At 43.7% G+C, this 18038-nt stretch overlaps 1 long non-coding RNA gene across 1 annotated transcript; it reads right to left on the reverse strand.

Moving 5' to 3' along the window:
* Positions 1-17240: 17240 nt before the first annotated feature.
* LOC124386363 lies at positions 17241-18038 on the reverse strand. Its single transcript, XR_006925909.1, has 2 exons — positions 17472-18038; positions 17241-17338 (listed from the first exon to the last, which is right to left on the reverse strand). It is a non-coding gene; the product is annotated as an uncharacterized LOC124386363 (long non-coding RNA).

Consider the following 18038-nt stretch of genomic DNA (forward strand, 5'->3'; position numbering starts at 1 on the left):
TCACTGCATGGTGCAGTAGTATGGAATGGTAGCTAGGTTGGTTCAGTATGCCTTTCAACCGGAAGTCTACAAATTTCCCCACCCTAAAACCATTAAGCTTCCACCTCCATGTTTGACTCTGAGGGTGAGGCAGTCTGGTAACATCTTCTCTCCTGTTCTCCCTCTTACATAAGTTCTTCTGTTAGATAACAAAAGTCAATTTATCATCCATCCACAGAACTTTCCTCCAGTCATTCACTGTCCAATCCATGTGTGTTTTTGCCTTTTACCTAGTTTGTTGCATAGAAACAATAGAAAATGTATGTATCTCAAAATTGATAAAAGACTGCTAAGTAAATGCCCTTAATTAATTTATTATCAGCAAGTGTAACCATCAGCAACAGAATTAGACATCAGCAATAATCTTATAGGACCAATTGTTGCTGAACATCAATCTTGCAAATGGTTATAAGGCCCATTTACAAACAATAAAAAATAATCATTCTACAGCAAGGAACATTATTCACACGTAGAAAATATTCAAGACAATTGCCAGTCTTTCTAGGAGTGTCAGGAAGGTCAGACTGCAGTGCTGCAGAAATTGCAATATACCCAAGAGCTACATCTTAGACAGGCCTCAGTTAACTCAGTAAAACCTTATTAAAATTAAAAGAATACTGAACATGTATGATTTGTTTGGAAGAGTTGTCAAAGCCTCTTTAAAAAAAAAAACATGGCATCATAGCTTAGGTTTGCAAAGTTGCATCTTAATAAACCACAAGACTTCTAGCACAATGTCATTTAAATAGATGAAACTGAATGGGAGATGTTTTGCCATAATGTATTGTGTGACATTTGGCTGTTAAGTAACCCACCCAATGGCCCAACCATGGAATTCACTGGCAAGGGTGAAGTATGCTGTGAGCTAGCCTTTCTTGTGCTGTCCAGAATACTAAAATGAATTGTAATTTGTTACATGAATCAATTTTTTTACCTCTAATCAGACTCCAGTTTCAAGCTGATCACTCTATTGTTTGTATTTCTTCTTTCATTTTCTTTTAGATTAAGATTATTCTAATCATTCCGTCCTTTCGATTAATTATTCATTATGGACCAGGAGCCGCTTAGAGCCTTGTGCTTGGCTAACCATACCTGCTCACGGAGGCAAATTGGCCAGTCCGAATCTTAGTCAGAGGATATAACTGTAAACTAATATTTACTAAGTAGACCACTCAATGCTTGCTCATGCATAAAGAATAGTCAATTGAGTCTGTTATAACTTTCTAAGTCAGTGATAGTCAGAAATCAGAAGGTCCAGATGCTCTGTTCTATGCTTCATCCATTCTTGAGCCTTCTGTTTGTACTATCTTGGTCATAGATTTGCAGGAACACCAGACTACATACTAGACATAAATGATTTCAGGAAATTTAATCAAGAATTTTACAGGCAATAATCAATAAACAAATGTCAAATCTAAAACAAATAATAAAAGAAAGTTACACAACATTATCAGCATAAAACCAAATATTTTATCAATGCAGTTTACAAAATAATTGTTAAAAAGTCACTGTACCTTTCACTAGAGACACAATAGAGAGTGTGTTGGAAGTTCTAACTACAAAATGCTTTCCTGAGTGTTTTGCCAATACCAATACCCAAACCATCATAAACACTTGTAAATTCAAAGTAATAAAAGTTTTGCAAACCCTTAGTTGGGACAAGGGGTGACCTAAAACCAAATACCACCTAGGGAAAAAACCAACAACTGATGAAGATCTTCTCCGGGAAAACCCTTGCATCAGCAGGACAGAATTTTCCCCAAACTTAAGATCTTTATTTTTGGTCTGTTCTACTGATATGGGACCGAGATCATAATTTCAATCGTGCTGAGACCTTTACAATGATATCAAACATGTAACGGTAACATTTATACATTCCTAAAATGTAATTATTACAGTATGCAAGTATAGTAGTTTGAATTCCGGAAACTTCTAAGTCACCTTTCCATGACCCAACTATATCCCCAGGAGGAAAAGAGGGAGCTCAAGGATGGGTGAGAGGGCAGCTGAACAAATGTCTTTCTCTCCTCAGATTAAAGAGATCCTCTCCTCAGTTTAAAAAGTTTATTGTTTTTTTGCATGGCAGTTCTCGGGGTCTAGCCTCATGAAGTTGCATGGCAGTTCTCAGGGACTTAATCCACCTTTTAATACCACCACCACTATCATGTCGCAATTAAAGAAACCATCGATACTATACAAAAATGCAATATAACAACACGTGACATAATAGAGAGAGAGGCATTTCGCATATGGAGGGTGAATACCATTTTACTAAAGCAAAAAACCCAGTTAAGACAACTCCTAACCTCTACTCTTCCATGGCAACTGTGCACCTACATCATCTCAAATCAAATCAAATGGTGTGGTTTAAAGTTTCCATTAAGTGTCCGTGTGTGGTATGGTGTGGTGTAAAGTGTCCATAAAGTGTCCGTGTGCGGTATGGTGTGGTGTAAAGTGTCCATAAAATGTCCGTGTGCGGAATAGTGTGGTGTAAATTTTCTGTGTGCGGTATTGTGTGGTATAAAATATAAAGTGCACTGTGCTGTGCGAGCCCAGAGTTTAAAGTGTCGTGGTGCAAAAGGTGAGATATGTGCAGAGAAGAAGTGTGATGATGGAGAGAGTGGGCCAGTTTTTAGATCCTGGGTGTTTCCTGGTTTAAACTCTAAATGACCTGCGGAAAGACGCTCCTCCTCATTCTCTCTGTGTTCACTTTCAGAGAGCGGAAGCGTTTCCCTGACCGCAACAGAGAAAAGAGTCCATTGTTGGGATGGCTGAGGTCCTTCATAATCTTCCTGGCTCTGGTCCTGCACTGCGTGCTGTAGATGTCCTGCAGGTTAGAGAGCTCGGTGTGGATGGTACGTTCAGCTGAACGCACCACCCTCTGAAGGGCTCGTCTGTCCTGCTTGGTGCTGTTCCCGAACCAGGAAGTGATGCTACCCATCAGAACGCTCTCAATGGTGCAGGTGTAGAAAGTCTTTAGCACCTGAGAGGGAAGTTTAAAGTCCCTTAAGCGTCTCAGATGGTACAGACGCTGCCAGGCCTTCATCACCAGGGTGTTGGTGTGACAGGACTAAGACAGGTCCTGTGTGATGTGAACACCTAGGTACCGGAAACTGTCCACTCTCTCCACTGGGGTCCCGCTGATGTTTAGCGGTTGGTATGACCGCTCCTGCTTCGTGCTGAAGTCCACAATCAACTCCTTAGTCTTGCTGACGTTCAGGAGTAGGTTGTTCTCCTGGCACCATCTCTCCAGGTTTTTAACCTCCTGTAGGCCGTCTCGTTGTTGTTGGAGGAGATCAGGCCCACCACAACGGTGTCGTCAGCAAATTTGATGATGGTGGTGGAGTTGGAAGTGGCCACACAGTCATATGTGTACAGTGAGTACAGCAGGGGGCTCAGAACACAACCCTGGGGAGCTCCAGTGCTGAGGGTGAGGGTGGATGAGGTGTGTTTTCCCACCCGTACGGCTTGTGGTCTGTCTGTCAGGAAGTTAGAGATCCATTGGCACAGCGGCAGGAGTCCCAGGACCTCCATCTTAGAGGTGAGTGTGGGGGGAATTACGGTGTTAAATGCAAAAATGTAGTACACAAACAGCATCTTTGTATAATTCCCATTTCTTTGGTCCAGGTGGCTCGTCGTGGTGTGGATTAGATGAGCAATGGCATCCTCAGTAGAACGGCTCTGACGGTACGTGAACTGTAGTGGGCCCAGTGGGTCTGGTTGTGATGCAGTGATGAAGTCTCTGACCAGTCTCTCAAAGCACTTCATCACTAATGAGGTCAAGGCTACAGGGCGATAGTTGTTAAGGCAGGCGGGCTGGGGTTTCTTCGGGACAGGAACAATGTGGACTGTTTGAAACATGAGGGGACAACAGACTATTCCTATATAGACTATAGTGAGAGGTTGAATATATCAGTGAACACCAGTGCTAGCTGGTCAGCGCAGGCCGAATGCCATCTGGTCCTTCTGCCTTCCTGGTATTCATTCTCTTGAATGCCCTCCTCATGTCATGCTCCGAGATGGTGAACGTGTTTACCTCTCCGGCTCTCTCGGCGTGCACACTGGTTGTGCCGCTAGCGCTGCTAGCGTGGTTAGCTGCAGCCTCGAAACGAGCGTAAAAGGTGTTTAGCTCGTCTGCCAGAGAAGCGTCCGCATTCACCATTCTAAAAGATGGTGTTGTATAGTCTGTGATTGTTCTTAGTCCCTGCCACAGGCTCCTAGAGCCACCATGTTGGAACTGTGACTCTAGTTTCCTCCCATAGCACCGCTTTGCATCCTTCACCGCTCTGCGAACACTGTAAGATGCAGCCTTGTACTCATCCATGTCCCCAATGGCGAGCCCCGTGTTGTAGGCAGCAGAGCGGGATCTCAGAGCGTCGCGGATAGTTTTATCCACCCACGGCTTCTGGTTGGGAAACGTTCTAATAGTGTTTTTTTTGCAACGTATCATCCCCTAGTTTCCCGATGAATCTCACAACCGCTTCCGATAAACATGTTGACATCATCAGAGCTGCGCCTGAACATGTCCCAGTCTGCGTCATCCAAAGCGTCCTGCAGAGCGGCCACTGATTGGTCAGTCCAGAGCACAACCTTCCTCTGAACCGGAGCTTCCTGTTTCAGCCTTTGTTTGTAAACAGGCATGAGGAAGATGGCGGCATGGTTCGATTTCCCAAACGGTGGACGTGACTGTGCCTTGTAGCTGTTCTTGAATGTTGTGTAACAGTGGTCCAGTGTCCTTTCCCCCCTGGTGGGGCAGGTGATGTGCTGATGAAAGTTTGGTAGTGCGCGCTTGAGGTTGGCACTGTTGAAATCTCCTACCACAATGAGCGCAGCGTCCCGATGCTGTGTTTGGTGAAGAGCTAGTGTCTCATGTAAATCCCATACTGCACTGTCCGTGTCCGCTTGAGGAATATAAACGGCACTGACTATGACCGAGCTAAAATCCCGAGGTAGATAGAAGGGCCAACATTTGATGGTCAGTAGTTCCAGATTTGGTGTGCAGGAGCGTGAAAGAGGAACGATGCTCGTGCTGTCGCACCAGTGGTTGTTCACCATCACACTCCACCTCCTCTTGACTTCCCCAACTCCAGTGTTCTGTCCATGCAGTAAACCGAGAAAAACTCGGCCAGCTGGATGGCGTGGTCCGGTACCGCTGGGTTCAGCCATGTCTCGGTGAAGCAGAAAAGGTTGCAGTCCCGAATGTCCCTCTGAAAATTGACCCTTGCCCTGAGGTCATCAAGCTTGTTTTTCAGTGACTGGACGTTGGCTAACAGGATACTAGGTAAGGGAGCGCGGGGTGCGCGTGCCCTCAGCCTGTTCCTGACGCCGGCTCGTTTCCCTCGCGGGCGCCGGTACGGGTTGCGTCCTTTGTTCTCCCTCAGGATCTCGCTCGGCCAGCATGGGTCTGTCATACCTAATGATGTCCATCTTGTGTAGATGGAATTGTAATTAAATAAAAGTATAAAATAAACAAAAAAAGAGAAAACGTAGCCAGAGCAGTCGTGACGGCAGCCGACCTCACCGGCACCATCTTGGATCTGGAGCAGTTCAGAATTAATATTTGTCTAATAACATGACAAAAACATTAAAAAGTAAATGAAATACAACCTACTCACCAGAGATGCATACTCATAATTTGCACCACTCCTCAGAGGCTGTAAGCCAGTGGTACAGCTCGTATTGACTGGTCTGGAAGTGGAGAGCAAACACTTTCCTGGGCTGATACAAGCTCATGGTTGGCCGACCTCTCCTCATGATGTCTAGCTTTTCTTGAAAATTTATTTTTAAGTATGTCTGCGACCAAATCAATTTCTTTTCCTGCATAGGTTTAAAATGTCTAACTTAGATGTATTAACACGTGTATTGCCAGTCGAACATGGCTGTAACAGTTTACTTATGACCAACCAATCAGAGGATGGAAAAATGCTGACGCTACTCTGAGCCAGCTAGCTGGCCCTGTGAGGCGAATATAAAATCTGATTGGTTAAAGAAAAGGAAGCAGTGCAGCCAAGAGAAACGCTACGAAATGAAGAGAATAAACTGTTGGGAATGAATTAATACAATTTCATGGAACAAATATGAGAATTTAGGTTGTAAATGTAGCTCGGGGCTTCTGATAGTGTTTACATGGCAAAAACCTTATTATATCCGATTTGAAGAAGCATCAATCCACCATCAACTGGCCATTTACAGGAGCTCCTTGAAAGATTTCTGATAGGTAGCCCATAAGGTTAGTCAGAAGAGTAGCCCAAGAGCCAAGAGCCACTTGAAAAGAGTGTTTATGCAGCAGTATAAGCATAAATAAAAGGCAGACACGAGAGTGTAACTCAGCAACTTTTATCTGCAACAGAGCAGTCCAACTAGCCTCAAAACCAACAACAAGGCATGAGCAATCAACCGTCGATCGCATGATCCATTACATCCTGTAACATCCCCCTTTACAAATAAGAACAAATGGAATCCCCTTTTTTACACTAAATAAGAACAAATACTATATGACTTTGGGCTTTGCTTTAAGTAAACTGCCACAATAACATTTATAACATTAAATATCCAGCCTTTTACGTGGCTTGGACAATCGCCAGCTCTAGTATACGTGTGTCCATCTGATGGTGAGAGTTTGACAAGGTCAGGTGAAGCCTGTGGCGAAGGCTTCACAAGAGATGAATCAGCAAGGGCTCCTGTAACGCTACTCTCCGGCATAAGAGGCATCTCGGGTTCACTTGTGTCCGATGCTTGTGTGGCGGTTGACTCTGCCACTCTCAAGTGCACTCTGTTTCGTCTATATAAGGATCCATCCACATTAACAAGATAAGATCGTGGTGCTACTTTCTGAAGGCAGGTGCCGACCTTCCAGAGTGCAGGGTTTTTCTGTGGAAGGGGCTTCATCGTATCTTCTCACCAATGTTCAGCTCTGGCAGATCACAAGCTGACCTGTCATAATAGGATTTTGCCTGCTGCTTTCGGTGTTGAAGCCTCTCAACAACCCCCGTGACCACAGATGGCTCCAGAAGCTTGTTTGTTACTGGAAGAGACGTTTTCAGTCTCCGCGACATCAACCTTTGTGCAGGGCTACTGTCCATATTTTCAGTTGGGGTGTTTCTCCAATGAAGTATTGCTTTCCAAGGGTCAGTTCTGTCGTGCATGGCTTTGCGCAGAAGGTTTTTTGCAATCTTGACGGCTGACTCAGCCTTTCCATTTGATTTAGGATGTCTTGGTGAAGAAGTGACATGCTCAAATTCCCAGTTGGAGGCGGCGCTTAAACAGAGCACCGAACTGAGGGCCATTATCTGTGATAACTCTATCTGGCTGACCATGTCGAGCAAACTGAGCCTTGCAGCGCTTGATGACTGTCTCTGCAGATAGGTCAGGAAGCAGTTCAATCTCCCAAAAGTCTGAGAAATGGTCCACAATTATAAGATAGTCCTTTTGTCTGTGACTGAATAAGTCCATGCTGACAATCTGCCATGGCCTGCTGGGGATGTCGTGAGATAGCATGGTTTCCTTCTGTTGGTTGTGTGCAAATTCATTGCAAGTTGAACAGTTACTCACAAAGTCTTTGATTTCTGCTTGCATACTAGGCCAATACAGTGTGTCACGGGCCTGACGATAACATGCGTCGCCTCCTATATGGCTTGAATGTATGCGTTTGAGCATCTCTGGACGTAGTGATTTGGGAATGATGACTTTCTGACCTCGGTACAAAATACCATCTTGCGCACTTATCTCATCTCTATAAGGCCAGTATTCTCGGATGATGTGTGTTGTCCTTTCTTTCTCATCAGGCCAGCCTGCCAGGACAATGGTTTTGAGGGCCTGTAACGCTTCATCCCTTTCAGTATGCTCCCTGATTGTCCTCAACCGCTGGTCCGTCACATTCAAGTATTCTGCTTGGTTGATGAGTTGTACCTTTTCCTGCTCTTTTTGCAAATGACATATGGCATGCCTCTGGTAAATGGCTCCCTTGCCTGTACAGTCAGCAGCTGCTCTGCTCAACATGTCACTGATGAACATTTTAGGCCCTGGCTTGTAGACAACTTTGAGACTGTAGTTTTGAAGTGTCATGAGCATGCTTTGAAGCCGCTTGGGTGCGCTGAGAAGTGGTTTGCTGAATATAGTGATCAGGGGTTTGTGGTCTGTCTCTGCTGTGACCAACTCTCGTCCGTACAGGTAATGGTGAAACCTTTGACAAGCGAAGACAATGCTGAGACACTCTTTTTCGATTTGTGCGTAATTTTTTTCAGTGGGAGTCAGTGCTCTTGAAGCAAAGGCGCAGGCTGTCCTTCTTGCATAAGGCAGCACCCAAGACCGCTTTGGCTGGAATCACTTTGTACTGTGACAGGCTTGGCAACATCGTAATAGCGTAGCACAGGCATCGATGTGGCCATGGCTTTCAGCTTGCAGACTGAATCTTCATGTTTGGGTAGCCAGTGCCATGGGGTGTCTTTGTCGAGCAAACGCCGCAGTGGCTCGCAAACAGTAGACAAGTGGGGCATGAATTTGGCTAAATAATTAGCAAAGCCAATGAGACGCTGTACACCTTTAGCATCTGTAGGGTAGGGCATGTCCATGATGGCCCTCACCTTTTCTGGGTCAGGCTTCAAGCCCATGGATGAAAGAATATGACCATGGAACTTCACCTTGTTTACTTTAAATTGCAACCTTTTTAAGCTAAGCCGTAGCTTGACCTCCCTGCAACGCTCCAACAGGGCCTGCAGCTTGTGATCATGATCATTTTCAGCTTGCTGGTCCGTGTCACCGCAACCAACAACAAGAATATCATCTGCGATGGGCTCAATGCCCTTTAGACCTGCTAAGAGTTCATGCTGTTTCCGTTGATAGACCTCAGGTGCCACTGAGACACCAAATGGTAGTTTTAGCCACCTTTTCCTGCCCCATGGGGTCCAGAATGTGGTCATGAAGCTGCTCTCTTGGTCGAGCTTGCACTGTAAGAATGCATGTTTGGCATCAACCAACGTGAAGATCCTTGCTTTAGGCAATTTGTATAAAACATCCTCCAGGGTTGGCATGATATAATGAGAGCGTTTTAGAGCTTTGTTTAGAAACTTTGGGTCTAAGCAAATTCTCAGCTTGTCTGGTTGTTTTACTATCACCATGTTGCTGATCCAATCTGTTGGCTCTGTAACATCTGTAATATGACCCTCGGCCTGATATGCGTCCAGTTGGGCTTTTACTGTTGCTTTCATAGCAATTGGAACATTTCTTGGGGCACACTGTATCGGTGTAACACTGGGATCCAGCTCAAAATGGACCTCACCAGGCAGTGATTCCACAGGCAAGTTGAACACATCACTGTATTTATCAATTAACTGTTCCTTAGTCAGAGGCTCAGACCGTTCATATCCAATTTTGAGCACGTCATCTGGTATTGTGATCTGCATCAGGCCTAGCTGTTCACAAGTTGAGCCTGAGAGAAGTGGATTTTGACTTGATTCTACTATCTCAAAAGACAGCTGATATTTCTCTCCTTTGACCACACATTCTGTATCAAAAACGCCCATGGAGTCCAGCGACTCGCCTGAGTACAGCCGTAGTTTGGCGCTACTAGGGCGGAGTGGTGTGTGTGAGCCACCTTTACTTTGTCCTTGTAGCTCATCACATTGCATGTTGCTCCTGAATCTAACTGACAACGCAGTGACTTGCCATGTAATTGCAGAGAAACAAACCATTTCTTTCCTTTCATGTGCACCATGCTAATGGACTCAACTACGTAAATATCATCATCACTGTCCCCAACCGGCTCCTTAGAATGTTCAATGCAGTGAAGCTTCCCCTCCGTAGATCTGCTTTTACTCTTAAGGCATACTTTAGCAAAGTGATTGTCAGTTCCACAAAGTCTACATGTTTTGCCATATGCTGGACAGTAATCCCGGCCTCTTGAATGCACATTACCACAGTATCGGCATGTCTTGCTTGTGTCCAAGAGTCTTGGCGAATTACTCTGCATCCGCTGATTAGGCCTGAATGGTTTTCTAGCAACAGTGTGAACAGTTTCGGCTACAGTAGGCATGCATGCTGCATCCATCGCTCTCATATGCATAGCGGTCTGTTCAGCTGTGCGACACATCTCAATGGCTGTGAGCAGCGTTAAATTTTTTTCACTTAACAACCTGCGTCTGGTTCCTTCATTTATAATGCCCAGTACAATTTTGTCACGAATCATTTCATCCTTTAATCCACCATAATCACAAGTTGTTGCTTTTTCTCTCTATCTGGTCACAAAATTTTCTATGGATTCCCCTTCCTCCTGTTTACAACAGCCGAACACATACCTCTCATAAATGACATTTCTGGCAGGTTTGAAGTATGCTTCCAATGCATCTAGGATGGTTTTAATGTCTCTTTGTTGTTCATCTGTGAGATTCAGATTGTGCCGGTAAACATGTCTGCATTCAGATCCCATCACGCTTCTCAATGTAGCAGCTTGTACTTCCCTGGTCTTTTCAGCCAGGCCAGTGACCAGCGCATAATCCTCGAACTCGGCTCTGAATAAGTCCCAGTTAGCGCTCCAGTCTCCGTTCATGTTCATCGGTAATGGCGGAGGTATATTAGCCGGTACGCCGCTCGGCGGGCGAAGCGCGACCGCAGCATTATTAGCGTCCATAATCGCTAAACTTCTTAGATCGGAATTAGCAAACACAGCGTCAACTTAAGAAAACGCGCTAGGCATCTTCTGACACCATGTTTATGCAGCAGTATAAGCATAAATAAAAGGCAGACACGAGAGTGTAACTCAGCAACTTTTATCTGCAACAGAGCAGTCCAACTAGCCTCAAAACCAACAACAAGGCATGAGCAATCAACCGTCGATCGCATGATCCATTACGTCCTGTAACAAAGAGCTCCAGGAAGACTTGGAGGCAGCATTGAGATGGGCATGTTTAAGCTTAATTAAACTTGCTTGTGTTTGCTACACAACATTTAGAACTTTATCATGATTTTTCTTTAATAATGAAGCCTTCTAGGGTGAGCGGGCTTGGAAGTCGTGGCAGTGGAGCCGATTGTTTTGTCCATAACAACTATACTTGTAGCCTCCAAGTCTCTTTGAAGTTCCTTCTAAGTGGTTCTTGGCTTAAGACACAGTTAAGTGACTGTGTGTGTGGTGTTCAGTTCTTTGTGTTTAGAAGCCTGATGGCTTGAGGGAGAAAACTGTTACACAGTTTGGTTGTGAGTCTGGCCTGAATGCTTTCCTAATGTTAGGAGGTTGAAGAGTGTGTGTTAGAAATGTGTGGAGTCGTCCCCAATACTGTTGGCTTGCGAGTGCAAAGTGTGGTGTAAATGTCTTTTAAAGAGGTGTGTTAGGGTCTCGACATTTTTTGGGTTAGTTTTTACTTTGGCCACCAGATGCCACCACTGGGCCCTTATCCCCTACTCCCTAGCCCCTAACTGTTTAATGTTTCCCACCTGCTCTTTGTTAGTGTTGTCTACTAAAGTTGCCCCTTTTTTGCCTTAGTCTTTGTTGGTTCATTATATTTGTCATTATTTTGGTTGTGGTTGATTCGTCTTGATATTTGCATGAATCTGGATGTGTGGGTTTGTTCTGTTCTGAGTGCCTTTCTATTTTGTTTAAAATCTTTGTCTGCTGCTTTTCTCGCGTTTTCTCTAGTCTCCTGGCTTACTCTGTCTTCTATAGATTCTGGGTACTCCTGTCTTTGAGTCCTCTTCCCTTGTCTCCTGGCTATTCCATTTTCCCAAGTCTCTGGTCTTCTTGAAATTCTTTGTCAAGTTGTAATTACTTATTTGTATTTGTCTTGTGTTTATTATTTTGTTTTGGTAAACCCACTCTGCCTGTTATATTTTTGGGTCACTTTTCTTGAGCTGTTCCAACACCTCCCCGTGGCAGACTGCTAGAGTGTCTGTCACTCGCTCTATCGACCCAGGTTCGAACCTGATCTCGTACCTGAGAGAGATGATAGGGACTCCAATGATCTTCTCGGCTGTCCTCGTTATCCTCTGTAGGGTATTACAATCCGAAATTGTACAGTTCCCAAATGTACTGCTAAGGATGCTCTTGATGGCCCCTCTGTTGAACATGGTCAGGATGATGGAGGGAGATTAGAATTAGATTCAGCAGAGTGAACAGCAGTGGGCTGAGCGAACAGCATTGAGGGGCACCAGTGCTCAGTGTGGTGGTGTTCAGGGCAGGAGAAAGAGTGGGTAATGACAACATGTGATGCTGTGGTATGCTCTGGCCTCATCCCAATGGGGCATGGAGATGTAGCTTACAGCATGTTATGGTCTCATGCAGTGTTCCAAAACCAATGTGGTCTTTATACATATCTGTAGCAATTTTGAGGGCAAGGCTGGCCTGGTTATCATTTTACTGATAAGACTGAATGCACAGTCAGCAACATTGAACTGGTAAATTTTAGATCTCTTATGTCAAAAGCACTACATTAAACTCCTGATTATTAATAATTCCATTTATAATAGTGTTTAACAGAGACATGGATTAAACCAAACAAATATTTTGCATTAAATGATGCTAATCATCCTGGGCATAGTTATTTACTGTATAAGAGAGGAGGAGGTGGTGTCAGTTATTTATAATAGTAATCTTAGCAGCACACACAAATATATTTAAATATATGTATGTAGATTTCAAAAAGATATCTAGTCAGTCAAATCCATTAACTTTTATTTAGACCCCAGGGCCTTATTCTGATTTTTCTGTAGAATTTGTGGATTTTTTTCAAACCTACATACTTCTTTAAACAAATAATTTATTATTTATTTTGATTTTCAGGAAGACCTATGATTCTTTTTAAGTCCTTTTCCAGATTCAGGACACATAGTGGTGGACACACCCTTGATTTAATGCTAACGTTTGGATTAAATATGAAAAAAGTAGTCAAGAGTCTGAACTTATTTCAGACCATTGCTTTAATCTCATTTAAAATTTGCCTCAGTCCTAGTATATGTACTTCCCCACATTTCCCTGTTAAACATTAAAATTAACATCAACAAATATGTAAAAAAAAAAAAAAATGGATCACTGTCTGAACCCACAAAGCTTGACTGGACTACTGAATGTCTACATACAACATTTAACTACACTTTGAATAATGTAGCACAACTTAAAAAAAAAATATTTACAGAGAAAAAAAATGAGGAGCATACATATACTTTAAAATAGGCCATTTGGAAATTAGAACCTAAATGGCCTCAAACTTTGATCGTGAGTTATTGAAAAGCTCTTTGTACTTACAGTACAGACCAAAAGTTTGGACACACCTTCTCATTCAAAGAGTTTTCTTTATTTTCATGACTATGAAAATTGTAAAGTCACACTGAAGGCATCAAGGTCTATTTGACCAAGAAGGAGAGTGATGGGGTGCTGCGCCAGATGACCTGGCCTCCACAGTCACCGGACCTGAACCCAATCGAGATGGTTTAGGGGTGAGCTGGACCGCAGAATGAAGGCAAAAGGGCCAACAAGTGCCAAGCATCTCTCGGGGAACTCCTTCAAGACTGTTGGAAGACCATTTCAGGTGACTACCTCTTGAAGCTCATCAAGAGAATGCCAAGAGTGTGCAAAGCAGTAATCAAAGCAAAAGGTGGCTACTTTGAAGAACCTAGAATATGACATTTTTCAGTTGTTTCACACTTTTTTGTTATGTATATAATTCCATATATAATTCCACGTGTTAATTCATAGTTTTGATGCTTTCAGTGTGAATCTACAATTTTCATAGTCATGAAAATAAAGAAAACTCTTTGAATGAGAAGGTGTGTCCAAACTTTTGGTCTGTACTGTATATCAACATATTTCTCAACCTTCATAAAAGACCAGCATAATACTAGATTTGTATTCAGTACTGTTGCAAAATTAAATAAGGGATAGGGTGCTGGAAAATACCAGGATCTAGTACTGGACCTCTCTATCCATCGTCAATCAACTTTTTTTGCACTATTATGACACATTAAATCTGGACTGTCACTTAACTCTGGAATTGAACAGCATTTGTACTTCCAATATCTGCCATACTCATTCATGTATATATAGATATTTTCATATTTTCTATAGTCTTTTTGTTGTGAATTCTCTTCTGTTCAGCGGGAGTCGCACATGTGCAGCATCTCGAGTGTGGCTTCCCAGACAAGGGTGAACTGGGCATAGGCAGCAGTGCACAAATTGCGCAGTCAGGACGCAGTGGCACTCTTGATGCATTATAGGTGATGCCGTGTTAGAGCGCAGGATAAAGTTTGTAAAGCTGTAAGTGCTCCACTGTTCCTCTATAATCGTAAAGATTGTTAAAGGAGACTACTATGTGATATTCATTTGGCTACAGGATGTTAAATATATATAATTTGTATTTTAACTGTGGTTGATGCACCTGTTATATAGCCAGGTTAGCCGCTAGCATAGCTGCTCATTAGCATCGCTGCTCGGGCTAAACATGCTTCCAGTTTTTTCCATCGGCATGTGGCATTTGTGCAATGGTGTTCGGTAACTACTGTGATGGTTTATTTGTGATTTGTATTAAGCATCGATTTCTTAATAATTCAGTGCACTATGCAGTATGTTGTCTCAGCTACTTATTGAGAGTTAAGACTAATGCTTTCTGTTTGGTGTCTGTTGTACAAGTTGGCTAATGTTCGTTCTAGACGTCAGGTTTTGTGTTAAGCAGTTGTTTCTTTATTTCATTCCGAGAAACTACCTCACACACGACGCTGTGTGTAGTGTTATTTTTGTGCAATAAATGACTAAATTCTATCTGATGACTCCAACTCCCTGACCAGAGTTCTGCGGCGGTCAATAACACAATTACCAGTAACAGCGGGCAATCAGCAACAAGTGGTCCTTCGAGCAGGATTAATTGAATACCGCAGTGATGTCATCAGAGGAGCAAGCAGCCTCGGTCTCTCATGCTGAAGCACTAAATAGGCCCTCCAGGCAGCACTGCACACCCAAGCATCTTGAGTATTATCTTATTGACTGTAGCCACCGACGGGGCAGTTCCTCTCAGCCTGCAGTAGATGTGTCTGAGGATCAGCGAGGAGCTGCAGCAGCAGTGAGCATGACTAGTGAAATGCAAACATCTACCAGAGAGGATGGCCATCCAACTACAAGCCCTATGGACTTATGTAATTGGAATTGGATCTTGGAATTACGTAAGTCTATGTCTGATAAGGAAAGGGACAAGGTCGCTGACATGGCTGCGCTGCAGAGAAAGCTTAAGCACTACGAACACTACGAAGGCGGAATAAGCTGATGGAGCATATAACATCGTTTCTGAGGGAAGAAGGTGAGGAGGATCAAGGTGTAAATCTTGCCATGTCACCTACCTGATCACCTCCAGAAATGTCACTACGCTCGCCTTAATCATTAAGGCATTCTTCTACCCCACAATCACCAGGCAGTGAGCTGCATGCCAACCAAAATGTGTGTGCCACCCCAGTAGGGGCCAGAAAGCCTATGGTGGAGGACTCAAATCCTGACTTTGTACCTATACAGCCAGCCAGCACATTCCCCAGATATACACCGGTTTCGTCAGATAGTCTGCATTCTCTTTGGCCTGAACAGCAGCATGCTACAGGAAGAGGGACTGTACCGCTAATGCGTACCTGGCAGCAGGATGTTTCTGGAGCAGGATTTTAGTGCCAAGTGCACCAACTGCTGCATGCTCCAATACCAGCCTTTCAGCCCCTCATCGTGCCTTACATACATTCACCAGCTGCACTCTCTTTAAGGGCATGTTACAGCTCCAGTCCTAGCCACCCCTTGCATTCAGCCTTTCAGCCAGACCCTTAAACACCCAGGATATTCAAAGCCTCACCACCCTTTGCATGCTGCACCCCAGCCAAAGATTTCAGACTTTGTTAACGACAGTGAGAAGGAGTTTGCTAACCTCAAACTAACATTTGAGAACCTTATTGAACCTTATGCAGAGCTGGATGAGAAATATAAGTACCACAAGTTTTGCTGGAACATCTCAAACTACCTGAAGCCCAAATGATTGGCCAATCCTGTCGCCATCATCCATATCCCTACTCAGCAGCTATGCAGGCTCTCCGACTGCAATATGGCCAGCCCCATCAGTTGGCCAAAAGTAAGATTGCAGCAATCCTTACAGCACCAGAGGTGAAACCAAATGATGCATGCAGCTTTCAGGGTTTCATGCTTCATGTCCACCTCTTTCTTAAGAGATGGCTTCATAGAGTACCTCCAGCTACAAGGAAAGCTCAACTCCCTTAGCATAAATCCGTACAACCTACAGGACTTTGTTACTGGGCCTTGACGTGAAGCCATCCTGCAAATACTCTCTAGTAAGTTAGTACAACGCTACGAGAGAGAACGAGAGATCTATAAGCTCGAAGGAGAAGAGTGGAGCAAAACTTAGAGGCCATAGTACAGCATTGTATCATGGTGCAGCATTTCCAGAGGCCAAAGCCTCTTCCCTTCCACAGGTATTACATAAAAAGGCCATACCTAGGGTCAACTTCCTTTTCTGCGGTAGCAAAGAGCACTACATCACTCGATGCAGCAGTATTTAAGAGCAGTCAGGCGGACCTTAGTAAGTGGATTTCAGATGGTAAGCGCTGCTGAGTATGTACTCATTTACACACACCTGAGGCTTGCAATCTAAAAAAACCCTGCAGTGACTGTGGTGGGATTCACCTCAAGGTACTTCATGGTGTGGCTCAAAGTCACACAACCCATACATCAGCAGTTACCTCTGAGAGCCGTGTCTACCTCTTACCCTCTATTTTGTCAGGCAGAGTGCTTTTGAAAGTGCTACCAGTGCTGCTGCACCACAAATCAAAGACAGTGGAGACTTCAGCTGCATGGCGAATATGAGACTCTAGCCCTTTGCACTGTACGACCAGATACCACTTACCTTAGTGACCTTTGAAATCTCTCCAAGAGGTAACCTAGAGAAACGATATAAGGTCTTGGAAGCATTCACAGCCTCTGGTCAAGATCTAGTGGAACAATCATACCCAGTGCGGACACTTCAGAAGAAATATGCACATTTAAGGGGGGTCCCTCTACAGCCGTTTCGCAAGGTCCGTCCATTAGTGCTCATAGGTTCAGACCAAGTTCATCTCATCACTGCCAAAGCACCTGTTTGCCAAGGCACCAAAGGGGGACCAATAGCCATTCGTACAGCTCTTGACTGGGCTTTCCAGGGGGCTGTAGCAGCCCTTGGCATCGATAAATGAACAGAGAGTCTCTATACGGGTGTAGATCGTTTATTGGAACACGTCTTCAGTTCGTACTCTTTAACATGAAGCATCCATCGATCACCGTTCAACACCAATCACCACCGTGAAACTTAAATTAAAGAAAGAAAAATACACAAATATTCAAATGTAAACAAAGGACATTCACTCATTAAAAATCATAAACTTAACAGTGATAAGCTTTAAGCTATCAAAGCCAGATTCACATTAAAACAAAAACATACCTCGCTCCGCTTTACCAAGGGTGCAAAACATTACCAAACTTTGCTAAACTCCGACAATCCAGTACCAGTGTTCAAAAATGAAAACTTACAAAAATGTAATCCACGCTATTTCTCAAAATGCATGCAGAGACAAAAACTAACAGCTAACCAAAAAAAAGGCACATGCTGTGAACGTGCGCATCATCGAAAAATTCCTCCGATCAATCTGATCCCGAACACAGGTTCCAACTACACACACCTTGCACATTAACAACGGTTATAACAAATGAAAAAATCAAGGGCACTTACACTCCCACCAAATCATGTTATGATAAACAACAAACAGATAATCATGCATGATTTCTTCTTTATACAAAGTGGCTACATGTAAAGTAGGTTTCATATATATGAGGCAGATATCACCCTTGTGAAACGATTAAACTAACATGTCTGATGCAAGTGTACTTTAAGTTGACAACCAATTATTTACTTTCTATTAAAAGAACCAATCTTTGGATAGGTCGTTCAATGACTGAGGGCTTGGAATGATGGTAATTTTTCCCTGGCATCTTGCGCTCTGCAACTTGT

This window comes from Silurus meridionalis, chromosome 5, assembly GCF_014805685.1.
Source record: "Silurus meridionalis isolate SWU-2019-XX chromosome 5, ASM1480568v1, whole genome shotgun sequence".
In the NCBI taxonomy this organism is placed as follows: domain Eukaryota; kingdom Metazoa; phylum Chordata; class Actinopteri; order Siluriformes; family Siluridae; genus Silurus; species Silurus meridionalis.